At 40.5% G+C, this 23219-nt stretch overlaps 1 protein-coding gene across 8 annotated transcripts in view; it reads right to left on the minus strand.

Annotated features, from left to right (window-relative positions):
* Ankrd11 (ankyrin repeat domain containing 11) overlaps nucleotides 1–23219 on the minus strand; it is a 205201-nt gene that overhangs the window by 108630 nt on the left and 73352 nt on the right. For 7 of the 8 annotated variants that reach the window (XM_076572267.1, XM_076572271.1, XM_076572264.1 and 4 more), the window contains one exon: nucleotides 11529–11593. The gene's annotated coding sequence lies outside the window, so the exon portion shown is untranslated. Of the gene's footprint in view, nucleotides 1–11528; nucleotides 11594–23219 lie in introns of those variants that run through there. The other variant, XM_076572270.1, reaches the window with a different exon arrangement.

The following is a 23219-nucleotide window of genomic DNA, read 5'->3' on the forward strand; positions in this document are numbered from 1 at the left end:
TACTGAGGAGCTTGCTAAGGATGGAGGAAATACAGAATGAGTAGCAGAGGAAGGTAGTTGGAAATATAAGACCAGATAAGACCATGTGACCAGTTGCAGAAACGAGGATTAAAACTGACATGGGTGTTTCTATCACATTGTGTTAAGCATGTTTGTACAATAGGGCAGGAAAGATAGCTCAGTGGTTAATAGTAGTGGCTGCTCTTCCAGAGGACTGAGGTTCAATATCCAGCACCCACATGGCAGCTCACAACTATCTGTAACTCTAGTTCCAGGGGATCCGACACCCTCACACAGACACACATGCAAGCAAAATTTATGACACCAATGCACATAAAATTTTAAAAAGATTATTTATACAAGTGTTTGTGTTCTCTTTCTTTGATTTATCATGTAATATAACATCAATTAAGAGAATATTGGTGGTTATCATATTTCAGTTTTGAGATACTAAAAGAATGTTCCTCAAAGGACATTGCCACCTATTCTAAAATTTATAATGTGTTTTGGATGTATAAGGTATAGTTATATCATGTTAGGCATAATCACGACCTGGTTGTTTATTAATTTTCACTTGGAAATTAAGCATGGCATAAGGAGATACAATTGTGTGGCAAGTTGACAAGGACTAGACTTGTGATGGCTATTCTTGGTTGTCAACTTGATTACATTTGGAATAAACTAAAACACAAGCAGCTAGGTACACCTGTGGGGAAAAAAATCAATTAGACCATTTGAAATGGAAAGACACGCTTTTAATCCAGATCTTTTGAGAAGGGAAGATACACCTTTAATTTGGGGCATACCTGGTGGGGGCAGCCTATGTAAGGGACATGAAAGAAGGGAGCTTCCTCTCTTTACCTCTTGTCCTTACTCTTTTTTTGTCTTGTTTTGTTTTTTGAGACAGGGTTTCTCTGGGTGACAGCCTTGGCTGTCCTGGAACTCACTCTGTAGACCAGGCTGGCCTCGAACTCACAGAGATCTGCCTGCCTCTGCCTCCTGAGTGCTGGGATTAAAAGCGTGTGCCACCACCGCCCCGATTGTCCTCACTCTAACTGTGAAGTTCGTTCCTTCACTGCTACTTCATCAGGATTCCAGTGTATACTGAAGACCAGCTAAGACATCCAGCCTGAAGAACTGAAGAACTACTAGATTCTTGGACTTCCTGTCATTAGACAGCCATTGATGAACTAACAGGACCACAGGCTATAAACCACTAATAAATTCCCTTTCAAGAGACAGATGACAGGTAGGTAGATAGGTAGACAGACAGACAGACAGACAGATTCATTCTGTAAGTGCTGTACCTCTAGGAAACCCCTAATACAAAATACAATGCCTTCACATAAAACATGTAAAATCAAGAAAACTGGGAGCTACAGAGATGGCTCATCAGTTAAGAGCACATGCTGCTTTTCCAGAGGACCTGAGTTTAATTCCCAGCACCTACATGGAGGCTCACAACTGTCTCTAACTCCAGTTCCAGGAGATCCAATTCCATCTTTAAACTTCTATAGGTACCAGAAACACACGTGGTATACAGACATACATGCAGGTAAAACATCCATATACTAAGAAAAAATAATAAAATCTAGACATCCACCGGGCTTCCTATGCTTTTAAAAGATTAACAGACACTGTTATTTTGAAGCTCTAGTATCCCTCAGAAAACGAGGCATTACAATAGAGTCTAGAACAAAAGGCTGCAATGTAGTAAGTTGCCAACTTTTATCTGGCAGACACTAGGACCTTTCAGATCTCTCTTCCCTTCCTTGCTCCGGAAGCCAACAACAAATTCTGAACATTTCCCATCATTTACTACTATAGCATACTGTTTTCAACAAAACATATACACAGTAAGCAAAGCACAGGCGCCTAGTCTGAAGAACCAACCATATCCACAGTCAGGTGCAGCCATCAGTGTTGCAGAATATTTTTACAATGTGTATTAAATGACCAATAGCTAGACAGAACAGATAGAAAGGACTTCCTGGCAGAGAAGAGGAGGAGGGATATAATCAAGGCGAGCAGGAGATGCCATCAAGACATGGAAGGAGTCAAACATACAGAATTAAAGAAATGTAAAAAGCCACATAGTAAAATTTAAGATTAGTAGAAGCAGGTTAGTTTAAGTTGTAAGAGCTAGTGGAACAAGCCTAAAATAATGATCAAGCTTTCATACTTAGTTTAAAAAAAAAAAAAATCCAAACACATAAACCCAAAGCCAAACACTGCTTCCTTGTCCTGCATCTCAGGCAGGCTGCAGCATACAGATAAAGCTCTGACAGCTGCCTGCAGGCTTGAGTCAGCTGGAACCATGCGCTGAGCCGCACAGCGGGTTTAAGGCTTGGCTCACAAGGTCAGAGACAGGTACAGGCAGGAAGGGGCTCAAACCAAGAAAACCTTTAAACATAAAAACAGTAAACAGTAAAAAAAAAAAATGAGTATAGACAGTCATAGAAAATAACAGTTTAAAAATAATGTCTTTAAAGAGAGACAGTCATGGAAAAAAGTTTAAGAATAATAAAGTCTTTAAAGAGAGAGTAAAGTAACACTTTTTTTAAAAAAGCCATGTAAAGATGGGAAATACACAGGGCATCTGAATCCTGTATGGTGCTTTGCTGACTTTGAATTTTTTGAATGCTGATCAGCAAACAAAACCTGTTGAGAAACAATGGATCATGAAATGGCCTGCTTAATTAAACCAGCCTATATAGTTTAGAGATGTCTTGGAAACACTTGCACTGGGAGAGTGTGTTATGTCTTTGTTTCCACTGGAAACAAAAAGTTATGGTTCTCTTCAAAATTAATGAAGATCATATCTGATTGGAAGAGACTTCCTGATAATGTTGGCTACAGACATGAAGAAAAATCAAGAAAGACTACAGGACAGGTGATGTAAAAGCTGATCCCTCTACTATGGGAACAGGTCGGAGAATGGATGAGACATAATAAATCTTATTGGCTACAGAGTCCTCATGACTTACTATTACATGCCATCCTTTCATATGGCACAGAGAGAGATTTGGTTATATAGGCCCAACAAACTTATAAATTTAACAGATACCTTTTACCTACTCAAACATAAAACCAAACAAAAACATTTTAACTGACTTGTGTACACTTCACATTCCATATTTGTGTTAATATAGATATATATGTTACCTTTAAAAGTTTATGTGTTGCCAGGCAGTAGTGGCACATGCCTTTAATTCTAGCACTCGGGAGGCAAAACCAGGCAGATCTCTGTGAGTTCAAGGCCAGCCTGGGCTACAGAGTGAATTCCAGGAAAGGCACCAAAGCTATGCAGAGAAACCCTGTCTCGAAAAACAAAAAGTCTATGTGTTTTCAGGAAAAAAAGGACCAGATACCAATAAAGACAAGCAACCCAGGTGATTCAGCCTCTCAAAATGTTTGTTGCAGTTCACTCAAAATTCTGCATCTAGAATAACTTCAAAGTTGCTAGCTGAGATGGTTCAGCAGAACTTCAAATAAGCCTTCCACTTTTCCATCACACTGAGACTAAGCAACACCTAGCTCTTCCAGGACCTGACCATTATCTCAATTTTCTCAGAGTCCCCTAAAGATGCTGTAGTTGCCCCCAGACATCAGGAAGTAGTTTTAAGAACACAATGCTAACGTTCCCAAGAGGTGGGGTAGATGGTTTTGGGTCATTTGATGGTTTATGGATATTTGTCATCATTTAGGGAAGTTGGTTGCAAATCGTTACTGGTTATGGTAAGGGAAGAAACTAAGCAAGGGAGGTTAGATTCAATGATCCCTTTCTGAAAAGAAAAAGGGGAGATATAGAAATGACAGGATAAAAGGATAGATTATTGAATCTATTTCAAACTAAAAAAACAACCACTAGTCTCAAATATTTTACACTGGTATTGATTTTTATATACTGATACAAATTTAAGGTTATTTTTGTTATACTAGATATATGTTTCTACTCTTGTTTAAGATATTGTACCTATGCAGCTCATTTAAAAATGTAAAGTTTTAGTCTTAGGAAGCTATTTAGGATAATAAAGAAAGACAGGTTAATAGTTAGTCATCTATGATAATTAAACTTACAGTCACATTAGGTATGTTTTCAAGATCAAACAGAGCTATATATTAAATAAACATTTTCTTCAAACACTTCAAAGACCTACAGAAGCTGGGTGGTGGTGGTGCACGCCTTTAATTCCAGCACTTGGGAGGCAGAGGCAGGCGGATCTTTGTGAGTTTGAGGCCAGCCTGGTCTACAAAGCGAGTTCTAGGACAGCTAGGACTGTTACACAGAGAAACCCTGTCTCGAGAGAAAAACAACAACAACAAATAAACAAACAAAACCAAAGACCTACAGAATATGGCATTTAAAATGTTTTCACAACATAAGGCTTTTCATGACAGTGAGACATGTCTGTTCATGACAGTACCAATTTACTTCAAAAAAGGATGATGGCTATCAAAAGACCTCCATATGGAGTTTGCTTTCATTGTGGCAAAGTTAGCCACTGGACAAAGAAACTGCCCTTGCCTCAACTGCTGACAGGACACTGTCCAACATAGACAAGCAGGACACAAAAGAAAGTAGCTACTGAACTTTGCCAAGACAAGGTAGGCAGGCAAATTCCTGCTTCACAGAAAAGTCCATCAGATATTCTAGGCCTGTAGGCTGAAGATGGATACCCCAACATTACAGAGGAACCTCAGGTAACTGTCCAGGAAGCCAGCTGTTTCTGTCATTTCTATAGTTTTGAACATCATTTGCTTTACATTTCCTGTTTACTCAGGTAATATTAAATCCTTCTCAGGTCTTTGATGGGGGTTAAAGACTAGATATTATATACTGTTTTAAAGCCTACAAGGATACTTTGGTGCTGGTAATACAAGTTATAATAGAAAGTAGTTTAGATATAAAACTCTGGACTCACTAAGATAGGATAGAGTATTTTCTCAAATATGCTAAATACAAATGAACTGGACATTGTGGGTGTAATCCTTACTTGGTAATTGTTCTTATTATATATAGTCTTACTATGTTAGCGTTAAAACCATTCCTTTTTATTTACACAAAAAGGGGGAAATGTTGCAAGATGTTTCTAACTTTATGAAGGTGTGTTGCTGTGATTGGTGTAATAAAAAGCTAAATGGCCAATATTTAGGCGTGAGTGATAGGCAGGACTTCTGGGCAGAAAGAGGAGGAAAGATAATCAAGATGCATGAGACATATTAGAGATGCAGAATGTGTTGGACACACAGAATGGGAGAGAGGCAAAAACCACGTGGTAGAATGGAGATTAATAAAAATATGCATTGATTGAAGTTATAATAGCTACTGGGACAAACCTAAGCCAATGGCTAAGCTTTCATAATTAATAAGTCTCCGTGTCATTATTTGTGAGCTGGTGGCCCAAAGGAAAGTCCAACTACACATCAGCTTACCTGTATCTACCTTCTGAACATTAAATATCATACACTCAAGTTTCACTTAGGTTTTCAAAGTACTACAAACATGAAATTATCACAATTACACTGCTGATTTCTAGAATGAGGAATACGAGAGCACCTATCTTTAACAACAGAACCACAAACTACTTTAAACTATGTTTTTATTTAAAATTCAAGAAGGTCTGGTATGGTGATATTTTATTTGTGCTGAAATGTGATTTTATTTGTATGTTAATAAATAAAGTTGCCTGGAGATCAGAGGTCATATCCATTAAGCAGAAGTCCAGCAGCGGTAGCATACGCCTTTAATCCGAACACATGGCAGGCAGAGTCTCTGTATGGTCAAGGACACAGCCAAGCAAGGTGACCTGAACTTTTAATCCCAGTACCATAGAGCCCTGGAGGTCTGTATAGGCAGGCATTGACAAGGAAGTCATGTGGTTGGGTTTAGAGCCAATGAGAAGGCAGAACAGAAAGGCAATAAAAAGATAGGTCACACCGGAGAAGGTCGCGCTCTCTCTCTCGCGCTCTCTCTCTCTCTCTCTCTCTCTCTCTCTCTCTCTCTCTCTCTCTCTCTCTCTCTCTCTCTCTCTCTCTCTCTCTCTCTCAGCGGGGCAGTGAATGGTAAGCTAAAGGGAGTCATGGCTCTTGCTCTGATCTCTTAGGCTTTAACTCTGTATTTGGCTCTGTGTTTCTTATTTACTAAGACCGTTTAGAATTTCATCTACAGTCTGGATATGTAGCTTAGTGGTAGAGTGCTTATGTAACATTAGTAAGACCCTTAGGTTCGATCTCTATACATACACACAATTTCTGAAAGGAAGTGCTTGATGGGTTCTCCCTTCCATACCCTGCCCTAGCAGTAAGGTGAAATATATGGCCTAGAATCACAGTCACAGCTCAGATGCAACATCACATGATAAGCAAGAGGGTGGAGCACAAACACTTTATCGTTTACTGGTTATTTCTGAATGAGCTTGATTGAATTCTTCCCCCCAGAATCTATGTTCTCAAGAGACTTTCATTGGCTTATAACAAGTGTCCTACTTAACAACAAAAAGAAAGCAAAATAAGCACCATACACTTGTTAAATGGTGCTGTGCAAGTTAACCATCTCATCTTGCCCCAGACCATGCTAGAGTTACTTAGCAAAGAAAGATTCACCCAGAGAGATTGTCCTTACACCCAAACCTACAATATGGTTTCCTCTAAGAGCTCCTTGATGTAACAGATGCGTTACAGAGAATTCCATCTGACTTCTAACAATACTCCAGCCAGAACACATCACAATCCTAAGTCTGTGTGTGCCCTGCCTTGTTTCTTAATTGTAAAAACACAGTGCATTTACTTCCCAGGCGAAAGTCCTTTAACTCTGAGTTATACACATGTGTAACCATTTCTAGAACAGGCACACCTTGTGCCAACCGCTCAATCACAGCACAGACATTTCTCCCAGGCATACTTGCAGAAAGGGCACAGGCTTGAACACTACTTGCTCTTAACACCTGCTATAAAAAGAGAGATACTATAACCCTGCATGTATGCTCTGGATCCTATATCCAGAGGCTGAAGAAGTTACTGGCCCAATAAAAGTACATTACTGTCTATGTGGAAACCACCTTCATTTAGTACACACAAACAACAGGAAGACAAAATGGTTCTTCTGATATAAGGGACAGGAAGCAGACTGCAGAAAGGACAGCACAAGTGGCCAGAGTACACTAAAATTCAGTGGCCAGCATCTGACTGGATAAAGGGAAACCAAACACTCCTTTAGAGAAAAGAAGCCCAGGTGTCCTTTGAGCTGACATTCAACCATAGTACAGGACATAGATAGTATCCAGGCACAGGCTTTATCTAAAAAGGCGGTGTCTCCCTCCTAAAGGCAAAAGGAAGAGAACATCAGAGAAAAGGTAAGGTACTTAAAGTAGTGCAGACTAAGAGAAGCTCTCATAGTCTGAATGGGAAATGATCCCTCAAAATCTCCAGTCTTTGAACACTTGGACCCCAGTTAGTGTTTGGAGAGGTGCTTATTGGAGAAACTGTATCACTGGGGACAAGTTTGAGAGTTCATAGCTTCATTCTACTTCTGATTCCACTAAAGTTTAAGATATAATCTCTCAGCTTGCTGCTTTGGCACCATGCTTGCCATGACTCTCCACAACTATGATTCTTATCCCTCTGAAACTGAAAGCCAAAATAAACATTCTCTTCCATAATTTTCTTAAAGAAAAGTAACTAATACAGAGGCTAAGAAGAGATTATAAATTCCAACACTGAAGACAAAGGTTAAGAGATGACAGGAATGCCAGGCAGGGAAGGCACATGCCCTTTAATCCCAGCACTCAGGAAGCATAGGCAGATGGATCTCTTGAGTTCAGAGTCAGCCTGGTCTACAGAGTGAGTTTCAGGACAGCCAGGGCTACATAGAAACTCTCTTTAAAAAAGGGGGGGAGGGGAGAAATGACAGGAAAATACTAGTAAGAAATGACACTATCAGGGCTCTATAGATAGTGAACAGGAATGACATTCAGGAAGCCTGAGAATACTGAACAGCCTTTCCCAGTGTACTTCCTATGATCCTCATCCTAATCCCACAGTAAGATGGTAGCCACATAAACAGCTAGAAAACTCACTCTTTTATTTAGCAGTCAAACTGATAAATTACTAGGTAAAGAAGACAGCATGCCTATAATTGTAGCATTAAGGAGGCTGAGACAGATGACAGATGACTGCCACAAGTTCAAGGCCAGCACAGGCTACAGAAAGAAATACTATGATAAAATAAACAAATAAAACTCAGTAAATACTGGTATAATTAGATATGCCCGTTTTTAATATTTATTTTATGTGTATGAGTGTGTTGTTTGCATGAATGTCTGTGTACCACTTTTGTGTGTGCACTTAGTTCAAGGCCAGGGAAGGTATCAGATGCCCTGGAAATGGAGTTACAGATAATTGAGACATCTAGAAGAGTAGCCAATGCTCTTAATTTACAGCCCTGATACGCATATTATTTCATGAAATGAAGTGTGCTTTAATGTACCACAAGTTCTGCTACACTTACACTCCTAGTCACCCTAGGTAAAGTGTAAGGTTCTCTGAGACAGTGTTCCTGGTTCCCTACCTCCAGCCATGCTACTCTAGCAGGTACCTCTAATGCAGCTAGAACTTAGCCACGCAAAGTATCTATCTGCTGTTCTTGAGTATGGAGAACTGTGCATTAGCAAGTACATGTGGCTTGCTCATAGACTGTACTTTCTCAAGGATACTAAGACAGAAAGCATGCCGCATTCTTTCATATGACATATTAACACTATAGCAAATAAAACAATGGTTAATTTTGCTGAGTACAATGATTTGTATCTGTGGTCCTAGCCTATTAGTTTAAAGTGGGAGGATCTCTTGAGCCTAGAAGTTCAGAGATAGCCTGGGCAATATGTGACACCCAGTTTGTAAGTTGGAGGTGGTTAACTAAAGACTTCACACATGTGAAACTCTCCTCCTTTATCACTGGCTATGGTACTAGCCTCGGATTTGTTTATTTATCTTGACAGAGCCCCACTATGTTGCCTAGGTTGGCCTCCAATTTCTGAACCTCCTTTTTCTACTTTTCTATTTTGAATATACATGTTAAATTAAAAGTATAAAACTTGAGAGGCCAGAGAGATGGCTCAGCAATTAAGAAAATGGCTGCTCTTCCAGAGGACCTGGAGGTTACATTTCTAGCACCTACATGGCAACTGACAACTGTATGTAACTCCAGTTACAGAGGATCCAACACCTTCTTCTAGTCCCTGCAGGCAACACACACACACACACACACACACACACACACGATGCACAGGCATACATACAGGCCAAACACTCATACACAAAGTAAAATAATAAGTGATGTGCACACACACACAAATGAAATCTAAAGTTTCTTTCATATAAATAACACTGCCTTTATTATTATAACATGCCATACCACTTTCAGAAACCAAAGTATTGCTGGGTGTTGTAGTTCATGCCTATAATCACAGAAAAGGAGCTTCTAAAGAAGGACAATTATGAACTGGAGGCCAATCTGAGCTACATTATCAAGACTCTTTAAAAACAACAGCAGTAGCCAGGCAGTGGCTGTGCACGCCTTTAGTCCCAGCACTGAGGGAGTCAAGCAAAGCCAGGCGAATCTGTGAGTTCAGGGGCCAACCTGGTCTGCAAAGAGAGTTCCAACAGAGCTAGGGCTGTTACACAGACCCTTTTGGGGGTGAGGGGCACAGCGGAACACAACAATGGCTGATGTCCTGTAAAACCTTCTTCAGAGCTGGAGAAATGGCTCAGCAGTTAAGAGCACTTCTTCTTGCAGAAGACCTGGGTTCAATTCCTGGCACCTATATATAGCTCACAATTGTGTAACTCTAGTTCCAGGAGATCTAATATCCACTTGTGACCTCCTTGAGAACCAAGCATGCAAAGTGATACACGGACAAACATGTAAGCAAAACATCCACATTAAATAAATATTTTTTAAAAATTCTTCAAATTAACTCTATCTACCAGATCCCAGAGCAAGTAGGGAATGCCTACATTTACATTCTGTTGACTAAAGATCCTAATATGATTTTATTCTAGTTAGAGAAATACATCCTGAGAATTGTGAAATATTAACAATCAATTTTCACAAAAAAAAATAGTAGCGATTTGCTTTTGCTTTTTACTCATTAAGATCCACAAATATAGCTCCAATTCCAGGCGTGTGTGGCTGGCTTCCCTATTAACTATTGTCTTTTTTTTTTTTCTTTTCAATTTGAACAGTGACCCACTGCAGTTGACAAGCTGGATCCACCTCCAAGCCTAGAAAATTTCTTGGGGGTCGGAGGAGAGACACTCCCACTGCCAGGCTAGCTTCTACCTATTGCTAACACTCTGTACACTCTGTAATAGCTGAAGGCTTGCAGCCAGTTTCCTTTCCTTTTTAACCTCTCCCTCCCTCCTTCCCCTCTGTTTTTTTTTCAAGACATAGTTTCATTCTGGCTGTCCTGGAACTCACTATGAAAATCAGGCTAGCCTCAAACTCAGAGACACCCCCACACACCGCGCCCCGCTTCCTTGGTGCTAGGATTAAAAGGTTGTGCCACCACACCCAGCTCTTTCTTTGTAAAGGTGTGTGTACAGCCTTTAAAGGTGTGTATATAAGGGCATTGCATGTGTACCTGGTATTCACAGGAGCCAAAAGATGCTGGGTCCCCCAGAACTAGAGTTATAGATGGCTGTATGTTGCCATGTGGGTTCTAAAAACTAAACCCAGGTCCTCTAGAAGAGGGGCAAATGCTTTTAACCATGAGCCATCTCTCCAGCTCACATAGTTTCTTTTCATTCAAAAAATTAAAGGGAAAGAAAGACCAGTAAGATCCATTTCAAAGGGGCCAAACTCAACGGTGACCAAGATAAAAGAGAGAGGTCTGCTAAAATAACAAAAAAGATAAGATCTGGGGGCTACTTGCTTGAAAACATTAATAGCTGGGAAAGATATGAAAACCTAAAATATGCCAAGAATTTTTCCTGCCAATTATCAATTCTACCATTAGAGAAGAGAAACAATATGCCAGCCACAATGTGTCTCTTCAGGAGAAACTTTTATCCCATGGTTAAACTCAAGGCCAAATGGACTGTTATAGAGACAAATGTCCATATTCTCAGACACATGCCAGTCACTCTCAGGAGGTTTGGGACATATCAGCCAAAGATATTCCTCCCACCTGACCACACATCCCTGGCCTCAAGCCAGAAAAAAACATGAAAGCTACAGCTCTCCCCTGTAACAGCTCTCAAACCAAAAGCACAGGATGCCAGGTCACAAGCCCCGGATCTGTCCTGATCATTTCCAAAGCTATTCTCCACAGTAACAGTTGATACAACATGCACCTAATACTAAGCAAACACAGCAACTGCTGGGTTACAAACTATTTCGAGATGATGGAAGAAACAAGTTTATTTTGTAGACAAGACCATCAACCTAATATTTTTTTCAACAAAATCACCCTCATAAGAAACAAACTCCATGAGGCCCAAGCGCAAATGTAAGAAGTAATACTCACAGATTCCATGGCAAAAAATCAGTGTTGCTCAGGACTGGGTATGAGCTCCAGCAGGGCAGTGTGTTCTGAAAGGAGACAAGAAGAGCAGATTAAGTCAACACTAATCTTTTTTTTTTTCTTTAAGTTTTTGGAGACAGGGTTTCTCTGCGTAGCTTTGCGCCTTTCCTGGAACTCACTTGGTAGCCCAGGCTGGCCTGGAACTCACAGAGATCTGACTGACTCTATCTCCCAAGTACTGGGATTAAAGGCGTGCGCCACCGCCACCGCCACCGCCACCGCCGCCACCACCCGGCCTAATCTCTTCTTAGCTCCTTTTACAGTTCTAGTGTCTTTCTACCTGGACCAACTATAATATAACAAGTAAGATGTTACGAAGGTACAGCTAGCTTTAGGTGGTCTGGAGTTATAATGTGCTCACATGTGATGGTTTGCTTTACAGCAAGTGTTAACTCTCAACACTAAAAAGCAAGGTCCCACATGACAGGGTGAGGGAAAGAAACCACCATAATTATCTGATGGCCTGGGTTGGTTTGTCTTCCTTCTCTCCCCAGGAAAGGACTCAAAACCAGGCTTGCTTCATCTTCAGATAACAACCTAATTATCAAATCTTTATTCAAAGTCTTACATTTTTGTGTCCTCTAGGAAATTCTTGTTAAAACCTCTACAGTATTATCAAACCCCCACCTCCTTCCCTCCACTGCTCTTTGTCCCCACACCAACCCTGCCTCTCTCTAGGACTACGCTTGAGGTCCAGTACAGAATATTCCTGGTCATTCACTGATTAGCGATCAGCCAAGTCAGCATAGAACACTCCATTGCCTTCACTCATGATTCACATCCTTAATCTACTTTCATACTCATTATCTAGAGAGGAGTCCATTTTCAAATAAACAAAATGTAATTCAAGAATCAGGTACTACAGCTCCAGTACTTGGGAGACAGAGCCAAGAGAATCAAGAGTTCAAGGTCATCCTTGGCTACATGGTAAACTCAAGACTCACATGGACTACACGAGGCCCTTCCTTAGAAATAATTCAGAAATGGTGACTCTAGGAGCTGGATCAGGTGTAAAGAGCACTAGTTACTCTTCCAGGGATGAGTTTGATCCCTAGCATCCACATGGTAGCTCACTGTCCACAACTCTAGTTCCATGGAGTCTGACACCCTTTTCTGGCCTCTGTAGTCAAGGCATGCACATGGTGTACAAACATACATGCAGACAAGACACCCATATGCAGAAAGAGAAAGAAGGCAGGAAGGGGGGCAAGTCCAACAACCCATGGAATTTGGTGTTCTTCCCAACACAACTAGGGGGTAAAAAAAGGAAAAACCTTGAGTGCCCGAATACCTTATATGGGATTGTGGTTGGGATGTTTTGGGGTGTGAATGCAGATGTGTCCTCTATAAGGTAAACCAATGGTGGTATGCCAAGTGGCTCAATAAAGACACTCACAAGGAAAATTATCCTGGAAGAAGTTACAGGGAAGCCCAAACCCAGCAGCCATTGCCACGTCCTAGGTCATTCCACATAAAATACATGTTCCCTCTACATTTAAAAAAATTATTTATTAATTTTTATGTATATGAGTGTTTTGCCTTCATAATATGTGTATGCACCATGTATATGCTTGGTGCCTCTGAAGAGCAGAGGGGCATCCAATCAATCTCTTGGAACCAGAGTTACAAATGACTGTGATCCAATCATCATGTGGGTGCTAAGAACTACATGGATCCTCTGCAAGCATTCCTAACTACTGAGCCATTTATCTAGCACCAACTCCTATTAAATAACTATTGAACTAAAAACATACGTATCAACATTACTGAATCTCAAAGATTTTTTTTTTTTTTTTTTTTTGGTGGCTTTTCGAGACAGGGTTTCTCTGTGTAGCTTTGTGCCTTTCCTGAAACTCGCTTTGGAAACCAGGCTGGCCTCGAACTCACAGATATCCGCCTGCCTCTGCCTCCCGAGTGCTGGGATTAAAGGCGTGCGCCACCACCGCCTGACTTGAATCTCAAAGATCTTAACAATGAGCAAAAGAACAGGTCTCAAAGGAATGTACTGAATACTGCCATCCTTAGGAATCTGTGGGAGATTGATTCCAGGATCTCATAGTAGAGACAAACTCTGGAATGTTCCTGTCCCTTATATAAAATAAAGAATTTGCAAAGTAAACTAGGAACAGCCTTCCTCAAACACTTAAAAAATTAAAAACTATGAATATCACATAAACAACTATTATATAATATTGTTTAGGCTATCATGACAATAAAAAGTTTGTATGTGTGCAATTTTTCTTCTGAGTATTTCAATTCAATGGATTAATTACAAAGACTATAAATCCCAGACAATGAATTTGCCAGGACCCTGATTTTAGATTTCCTAGCTTTCTGGACTTTGAGAAATTCTGTTTTTTTTTTTTTTTCTTTTCGAGACAGGGTTTCTCTGTGTAGCTTTGCGCCTTTCCTGGGACTCACTTGGTAGCCCAGGCTGGCCTCGAACTCACAGAGATCCGCCTGGCTCTGCCTCCCGAGTGCTGGGATTAAAGGCGTGCGCCACCACCGCCCGGCGAGAAATTCTGTTTTTTATTAATTAAAAAAATAAATCTGTGGAAGCAGTGGGCTACCTATAGCTGTATTGTTCAAATCCACATGAAATTTATTATGTTGAATTTACTTTGTGTCTAGTAAGAGTCCAAAAAGAAGCAAAATATTACAAGATTCCACACAAGGGTTCCTGTGGTATATGGGAAGAAAGCCCAGAACCCTCACAGCAGTGGCACAGCAGAGCTGGTGGGGCTAAGTATGCACACAACCGTCACAGCAGCAGTCTCCGCAGCTTAGAGTACTACCTCAGTGGACAGCACTGGTACCTTCTTCTCCCTCCTGACAACACAGAGAGGAAGGGAGGGGGACAACCTAAAGCAGCAGCTTTAGGTCCCTCCACCCTTAATTCCGTTTTGTAATTGAACTAAAATAGTCTATTTCTGTAATTTACAACTAGGACTTTAATTAAAGGTAAAAAGAGAATTCAGCAAATGATTTTATATCAAAATGTATTAAATATAAAGGAAAAATCAAAGTCTAATATCAAGCAAAGACAGTGAATAATACTGTATCCAGCTTTGCAAAGTCACTTTTAAAAACAGATGACCAAGGGCTCAGGCTTTCTGTATATAAGAAACCAAGTAAAGTAGGTAAGCACTGTAGCCATGTGTTGTGAATACAGTGAGACTACCAATATGATTCTTTTTAAAGGTAATTTCAAATTTAAGAAACATAAAGTTTTATACATAAAAGTATAGGAAAATAGTGAGGTAATTTTCATTTCCACTTAGTGTTTTTAAAAAGTAAAGATTAGAGCTGGAGAGATGGCTCAGAGGTTAAGAGCACTGACTGCTCTTCCATAGGTCCTGAGTTTGATTCCCAGCAACCACATGGTGGCTCACAACCATCTATAATGAGATCTGGTGCCCTCGTCTGGCCTGTGGGCATGCAGCAGGCAGAATACTGCATTGAATGAATGAATGAATGAATGAATGAATGAATGAATGAATGAATGAATCTTTTTTAAAAAGTAAAGATCATAATGAAGCAGCATGAAAAAATGATGCTACAAAAATCACATAATCTCATTGGAAAGCTTTGAGATCTGCAGGAAAAACACAAAACAGAAAAAAATACATACAAAACTCATCTACCCATAAACCATGATCCCAATCAAAGGTGGTACTCCAAACATATCAGAAATGCTGAATCAGTACAACAAAGTCCCAAGGCAGGAGAGGCTCTGAGAACAAGCATACTGTCCTCAAGCAGAATCCTCAACTCATACAGCATGGTTTCCCTACACTAAGATGCATGCAGCTTTCTTGTTCTGTCCTTAAAAATCTCTATAGGGCTTTTCAAAGCTACTGAACAAGACCTTAAGGCTATCAAAAACAAGTGTGAATAAGCTGAAGGAAGAGTACTTCCAACAACCACATAGTGGCTCACAAACTACCTTAACTCCATCCAGTTCCAGAGGTGATGACACCCTCTTCTAGAGTCTAAAGGTACGGGTCATATGACACACATACATAAATGGAGGTAAAATACCTATACACATTTAAAAGTTTTTCAAGTTTAAAAGAAAAAAATACTCATGTGAGTAAAGGAGCTTCCAGTCAGCACATGCCCTATTTTAATAAAAAGTATCGAGTATATCACATAATTTTCCAGTTGTCCTATAAAAGCAATGATAGCTCAACACAGAGTGTAAGTGAAATGTCTACACCAGGAACTCAGTAAACAAGATCATCTACTGCTAGAATTCTGAAATAAACTCAGGGGTGTCTTCATGCTTCTTAAACATGGGACCACTAACATTTGGCCCAGAGCCTGAACACTAAAGCATTTTGAGCCACATCTCTGGTCTCACCCCCAGGATATTTCTAAAACCACTACCAAGTTCTGACAACCAAAGCTGTGACCAACCAATGCCACTATCGGTCAGTCATCTGAGGAAACCAGACCCAAACTGGACATTAGGTTAAAGTGGTTAGTCTTAATCAGGAAACAGAATGCAGGTCTTACAGAGCCTAAAGACTTTCACTCTATCTAATGAAGGGATATCTTTAACAGGTTCCATTATTTCTAGAAAACAAGTTAAACCAAAACCCTCTAAAATATTTGAAATAAACACTGATGAAATATTCTAAGACAGGAAAAGGCTCAACAATAAGGAGCAGAGGCAGGGGGATTAGGAGTTCAAGGAGAAACATAGTGAGACCCTGCAGTAGTGGCACACACCTTTAATCCCAGCACTTGGGACGCAAAGACAGGTGGATCTCTGTGAGTTCAATGAAGTCCAGCCTGGTCTACAAAGCAAGTTCCAGAACAATCAGAGCTGTTACACTGAGAACATGTCTCGGAAAAAAAAAAAAACAAGAGAGCCTGGGCTACATGAGACCCTGCAAAGACAATTGAAGGTAGGGACAGGGACGGAGAACCCACAACTATCCACAGACTTTTTTTTCCCCCTCAATTAGAAACAAACCAAACTACACCTTTTACTAGCACCTACATTATTCCTATTAATTACCTTTATACTATCTGGTTATACTAAACGTGGATTCCAGCTCAGAAATTCATAGATCTTGAGAAAACAATAGAAACCAAGAGGCTATAAAGTTCCCTGTGGGATGTCTGATAATTAGTGACAGGTAGGAACACTTTGTCCTCCTTCTGTATACAACCTCACTAAGATCCTATTAGAGCAACAGAAAGGTAGGTCCACCCATGAGTCTGACAATGTGGACAAGATGATAAATGCCAACAAAGCCTGGCACACAGGATCTGTAAAGAAAAAGAACTGAGTGTGAGGCCGTATGCCTATAATCACAAGGCTGATGCAGTAGTATGGCAAGTTCCAGGTTACCCTAGGTTACATAGAGAGGCCCTGATAAGGGATTAGGAGGTCCCTCAGTGGTTATAGTTCAGTTGATAGAGTGCCTGTACAGCATGTGCCAACAACACAGCACAACTCAAAAGAGGGGGGTGGAGAGGGAGGGTAAGAAAGAGTCCATCCAACAGTGTTTCCAGTAGATTTACTGATAATTGCACCCAAAGCCTAGATGTCCTTCTGTAAGTGAAACGTTAATCCAACTGGAGACCTGGTAACATGAAATCCTACTTAACAATAAGGACAGAACTATTGACACAGGCAACAACTGGAGCAGCTCCTAAAGCAGTGTTTCTCAACCTGTGGATTGCAACCCCTTTGGGGGTCAAATATCAGATATACTTCCTATCAGGAATTTACATTACAATTCATAACAGTAGCAAAATTAAAGTTTTGAAGTAGCAACAAAAATCATTTTACAGTTGGGGTCACCACATGTGAGACTATATTAAAGGGTTGAATCATTAGGAAGGTTGAGAACCACTGCCCTAAGGGAAATAACCTGAACAACAACAACAACAAAGAGCAATCTCAAGGGTAATATGGTTATCCCATCCCATTCTATCATGTGCAGCACGTGCTTATGTCTGTCTCCCCGTGTCTGGCACAGAATGAGTCTCAGAATGGCCTTAAACTCCCAATTTTCCTGTCTCAGCTTCCTAATTGATGAAATTACAGACATGTGTCATGATGCCTGGTTCTTAGGGTTACAATTTCTATTATCTTCTTTATATAACATTTTATATGACAAGATTTTAGGAATAAAAGATTCATAAGTAGCTTCCAACAATTAAAGAAAGGATGGGAAAATGGGATCTAAGGGAGGTAATAAATGGTAACAGGACAGATATTTATAGAGACCACACTGTACAGGACCCAGACTGTAACCAAGTAAATCTCTTCCTCACAAAGGAAAACAGGCAAACTGAACAAGGCTATTAAGTTCTATCAATGTTATAATCCTGGCTGTGGTATACTAGTTTTACAAAACAAAACCATTGGAAGAGCTGAACAAAGAGTTACAAGGGAACGCTGAATCATTATCCCAAGTGCAAGCTCAAAGTCAAAATGTATGTGTATATATAAATATACATGACTTTATCTACTATTGATTCACTTAATTCTCAATAACCCTACAAAGTATGCTATCATAATTATCCTTCCTTTACAGATGAGAAAACTGAACCATGGATTTATGAAAAACATAGTGTCACACATCCAATGGTGAAGAGCAAGGACTCAAATCCAGCTAGATCCAGAGAATCACTTTTCTCTGGAAACTAAAAATTTGCACATACATGCTGTTCTTTTTTTTTTTTTTCCTTTTATTTTATTTTACAATACCATTCAGTTCTACATATAAGCCACGGATTCCCTTGTTCTCCCCGCTCCTGCCCCCCTCCCCTTCCCCCCAGCCCATCCCCCATTCCCACCTCCTCCAGGGCAAAGCCTCCCCCGAGGACTGAGATCAACCTGGTAGACTCAGTCCAGGCAGGTCCAGTCCCCTCCTCCCAGGCCGAGCCAAGCGACCCTGCATAAGCCCCAGGTTTCAAACAGCCAACTCATGCAATGAGCACAGGACCCGGTACCACTGCCTAGATGCCTCCCAAACAGATCAAGCCAATCAACTGTCTCACCTATTCAGAGGGCCTGATCCAGTTGGGGGCCCCTCAGCCTTTGGTTCATAGTTCATGTGTTTCCATTCGTTTGGCTATTTGTCCCTGTGCTTTATCCAACCTTGGTCTCAACAATTCTCGCTCATATAAACCTTAGGGCTTAAAATTTTGCTGAAATGAATCCTTGAGAATGTAGAGAACCCCTGTATTTCCAAAGTTCTCAGACAGAATACCACAGGCAAGTGAGTTTCCTTCCCTTCCTGGCAACACTAGAGCCACATCACTGTATGCCTGCCAACCTGTGCTGTGTCATGTCTAGGCCTAACACTGGCCTCCTTCCAGAGAAGCAAGACAGTTCTCAATCTAGTCTCTCCCCTTCCCTACCCTCTGGGAGAAGAATGCATAGTTATCTACTGTTGGTTTTAGGATAGGGTGCTATATTAATATTTTACAAATTACAATTCCTATGATTTAGAATTAAAGAGAGCAGTAAAGAAACTAAAAGAAGGAAACTCCTAACCTACCTTTCAATTCAATGTTTCTTTCACTAAAAGGGGAAAAAAAAAACAACAACAACAACAACAAAAAAAAAAAAAAACCAGTGCTTCAATACAATTCTTTGTATCCCTAAGCAGGAGAAAACACAAAATCAAAAGATCACAGGGTGTGACTTAACCCAACTGCCTGCCCCCTTCATCAGCCCGCACTAAGTAACACAGAAACTCTGGTCCTAACACTAACAACCTTCCCATACTTGCCAAACCACAGTTGTGAAAGTGAAATCCGGAAAGGGAAACTGCAGGTTAGAGACTGGGAAATACCTGGAAACAAACTCAAGCTTAAGAAAGTGACTCAACACACCTATGAGAACATCCCTAACAACACACAGGAGGAGCCTTGGTAAGGGAAGGCTGCAGGACAACTTGAACCCCACAAGGGCTGAAGCTGCACCAAGTTTCAATCAGGAAATTCACAGCTACAAACTCCTTCCCTAGTGACTCTCCAGGCTCAAAGAGGGAACAATAGGAAATCTCATCATCTTTCAGACATTTCACCCATATACCTGAAATTCTGACAATACATAAAACCAACTTTCTCAAGACCTAGATGAGAAAGAGATTACCAATATCAAGAATGCTTACCAAATCCACAAAATTCCACAGCAGCATACTTAACAGAGCTTGGTTCTTTTCCACCAAACTTCATGTTGAAGCCCAGTTTATTCATGCAGCGATGCTGGCAAAGGAGCCTGGTTAGATGTGTGTGAGTCACAAAGGTGGAGCCCTCAGAAACATATCTAACAGACACATCTTTCTCCAGAGAGTCAAGCCCCCTTTTATGACTTTTCTCCCTTCCACAAGAACCTATGTAATTCCTCCTTCTGCCAGGTTCCAGCAGCCGATGGGCCATTCATCAAAAGCCAGAGGCTGATGCCATGATCTTGAACTTCCAGAACTGTGTCTCCTTTACACATCATCCATACATGTGTTTCTTTGGAGGTCACTGCCAGCCTCACCTCTTTATGAATAGTGCTGTGGGAACACTAAGACAGCAAAGGTCCATGTTGGAGTTGTTTCACTGCATTATTGTGAAGCTCCTACAGAACTGCTCGTTACCCTCCACTTTCCATGACTCATTTTCACAACATTTATAGAAAGTGAACAATCCAAGGGAATAAGCAGCAGATATTAGGCTTTTTTGTTAAACAAGAAACAGACTCACACAGAGCTCCATGAAAACACTTTCTCGTTCTACAAGCCTCATTCACAAGATTCTTTGCAAATTCTCTAGATTCCCTCTCTTGGGGATCCCAGAAAGACGATTAAGATGCACGGTGACAGACCCCCAACAGAAGCAATGTACTAACCTACATCAGGGAGCACCCACAGGAAAACAAAACCCACTATCACTGAGGCACCATTAAAACTTAACCAGAGGACTGAACAGATGGCTCAGTGGTGAAGAGCATATACTGACTGTTCTTGCAGAGGACTCAAGTTTATTTCCTGGCACCCATATAAGGTGACTTATAACCACCTGTAACTCCAGCTACAGGGAAATCCAACTCCTTCTGGCTCCCACAGACACCCACACAGACACACATGCATACACATAAATTTAAAACATTAAAAGTGATTTAAATGAATGAATGAACTGACAAGCAAAAGCTTAAACCTAAGTGGGTTGCCTGGCTAGAAAAATCATTTTAGAAAAAAAAATGCAAAACCTAAAAATTGGAAGAGAAGGGCACACACCACAGACCACAGACAGCACAGAACCTAGATACAATTAACAAAAGTTATAAAATGACTCTAGTCAAGTTGTAAAACATATGATTAATATGTAAAATCCAGGTTCACTGGATATGCTAGCAATTCAAAGAGAAATTAAGAAACAATTCCACATAGCATAGTCATAAATAATAAAATAGCAGTAAAATGGACAAAAAGTTAAGTTTAAGACACTGTTAAAAGAAATTAAGATCTAAACAAACAATGAAAGAAGTATAAACACCAACACTACCACACAAATCCTTATGTCCATGGTTGAAAGATGTGCTATCAGCCGGTGGTGGTGGTGGCGGTGGCGGTGGCGGTGGCGGCCTGAGCCAGGTGGATCTCTGAGTTCGAGGCCAGCCTGGTCTACAGAGCAAGTTCAGGATAGGCACCAAAACTACACAGAAAAACTCTGTCTCAAAAAAAAAAAAAAAAAAAGGAGGGAAGGAGGGAGAGAGGCAAGGAAGAGTAAGAAGGAAAGAAAGGGCTATCACTATGACAGAAATGTCATTACAGTGTGGTCTCCTGATTTTCAACAAGCTACCTACTGAAATCCCAAGCACTAGTTTCAAAACTAGACAAATGGAATTCTGTTTTCTCTTGAGCATTTTATACTCTACAACTTAAAGAACTATAAAAGTTTCTTTAAACTTTCTTGAGTAGAGAAGGAAGCAACAGTTGGTTTATCTGATATTCATATGATCCCATAATTTATTAAATAGATTTTTGTATTATTTGAGGGGAAATTGTGGGGTTCTAATCTATAAAATCCCAGTTATCCCTAAAATAACTTTAAAAACTTAAGATTTTCCTATATTTGACATAACAATTTTTCCCTTTAAAAACAGATCCCTTAGGGGCTGAAGACATGGCTCAGCAGCTAAGAACACATACTACTCTTGAAGAGGACCCAAGTTCAGTTTCTAGCATGCACATCAGGCAGTTTACAACTGCCTGTGAACTACCTTACCTTAGAAGCTAACACTTCTGCCCTCCAGACAGACAGACAGACACACACACACACACACACACACACACACACACACACACACACACACACACACACGGAATAAAGCCCAGTGTGGTAGCACATGCCTTTAATCCAAGCATTCAGGAAGGCAGATCTGAGTTTGAGGCCAACCTGTTCTACTGATTGAGTTCCAGGACAGCCACGACTACAAAGAGAAAACCTATTGGGGAGAGAAGGTGAACACCAAAAGAAAGAAAAGAGAACAATTGTATTATCTCTTATGATTTCAAGACCAGGCCGATCTACATAGCATGTTCCAGGCCATCCAAGGGCTACACAGTGAAACCCTGTCTTTAAAAAAAAAGGGGGGGGGGGATAAAAACAAAACAATAAAAATAGATCCCCTGGGCTGGATGTAATAATGTATTTCTGCAATCCCAGCATTTGGGAGGCAGAAGCCAATAGGAGCATGCCTGGGCTATACAGAAAGAAGAGTTAGCCTCAAAATTTTAAACACATGAATGCAAATGTGAATCCTCATTTAGACTGTAAACCCACAGCAATAATTGGTATAACTTAACATCTGATGCAAAACAAAAAGGGCCCTGTCGGCTGAAGGTGTGGGTGTGTGCCATCTGACCTTGTCTGTGGCATAGAAATGAGAAAGGCTAGACTGAGCCTTAACTTGTGCTCAGTCACTACATAGTGAGTTTTCTTCTCTTTTGGTTTTGTCTGTTTCTGTTTAAAAAAAAAGGGGGGGGGGGTTCTGTGTGTAGCCCTCACTTTCCTGTATCTAGCTCTGAAAACCAGACTGTCCTCAAACTCACAGACATCCACCTGCCTCTGCCTCACAAGTGCTGGGATTAAAGGTGTTAGCCACCACCACCTAGCTTTCTTTACTAAAGATAAAATTTAACATATGCCTCTGGGTGAGTGACTAATGAACAGGTGTTCCACCATGCAGGCTTTCTGCCAGCTGATTGCATCTACCCACTTCCTTGGAATACAACTTCTGATGTTTGAACAAAATGTTCTGATGCCCAGGCACTACAACCAAAGAACATCACCCAACAGAAGCAACTTTAAATCAAAAGAAGATTCTACTATATGGAATCTTCTCCAGTTCCAATTGGAAAACATTGTTACTTACCTCTACCTGTACTCTTCCCAAACAAATGTAATCACAAATACATACTCTCTCCCCTTTTTTGTACATGGGAACACAGGCTAAGAAGCAGGTGCCGTGAGGCTAGCCTCTTGACAAACAAATTTTACACCCATCAGCAAACTCTCATTTACAATGAATAAAATCCTCTAGTGGTAGTTCCCAAGCGGGCATGACAAAACCTATATTTTTATTTTTTATTTTTTTAAAAGAATTGTTTA

This window comes from Peromyscus maniculatus, chromosome 5 (assembly GCF_049852395.1).
Source record: "Peromyscus maniculatus bairdii isolate BWxNUB_F1_BW_parent chromosome 5, HU_Pman_BW_mat_3.1, whole genome shotgun sequence".
Lineage (NCBI taxonomy): Eukaryota > Metazoa > Chordata > Mammalia > Rodentia > Cricetidae > Peromyscus > Peromyscus maniculatus.